This window comes from Hippocampus comes, unplaced genomic scaffold (assembly GCF_001891065.2).
Source record: "Hippocampus comes isolate QL1 unplaced genomic scaffold, H_comes_QL1_v1.1 scaffold223, whole genome shotgun sequence".
In the NCBI taxonomy this organism is placed as follows: Eukaryota; Metazoa; Chordata; class Actinopteri; order Syngnathiformes; family Syngnathidae; genus Hippocampus; species Hippocampus comes.
The window spans coordinates 155912-156383 of NW_017804808.1; the positions used below are offsets into that span (position 1 = coordinate 155912).

General features: G+C 42.2%; 1 protein-coding gene across 4 annotated transcripts in view; it reads right to left on the reverse strand.

Annotated features, from left to right (window-relative positions):
- Positions 1 to 472, reverse strand: part of sptan1 (spectrin alpha, non-erythrocytic 1) — a 77859-nt gene that overhangs the window by 61752 nt on the left and 15635 nt on the right. The window lies entirely within an intron of this gene.

The window sequence follows — 472 nt, forward strand, 5'->3', positions numbered from 1 at the left end:
AGCTGACGTGAGTACAACTATGGATAATTTCAAAGCGAAGAAAATGGATAACACGACGAAGAACAAATTTGCTGAAGCCATAGCTAAATGTATGGCTACTGCATGCAAGCCTGTCAACATTGTCCACAGCTCGACTCAAGCTGAAACTGACGCGATTGTTACTTGTTTGGAACTATTTTGTGTGGAAGGTTACAGTGTTCCGTGGCCCTATAAATCAGGGGCCCCCAACCTTTTTTGCCCCACGGACCGGTTTATGTCAGACAATATTTTCAGGGACCGGCATTTAAGGTGTGGCGGAAATAATACAGCGAAATAATATGGTATGAGCTGCATGAAAACTGTGGCATTTTCGAAATATAATAATAAACACAAGGAGCGTCTAATCTGGCCGCAACACTCCGATCACTATGGCAATGTTTAATGCCTTCAAAATACGATACAACGCAAATTCAAAGTGCATGAAAATGACGAC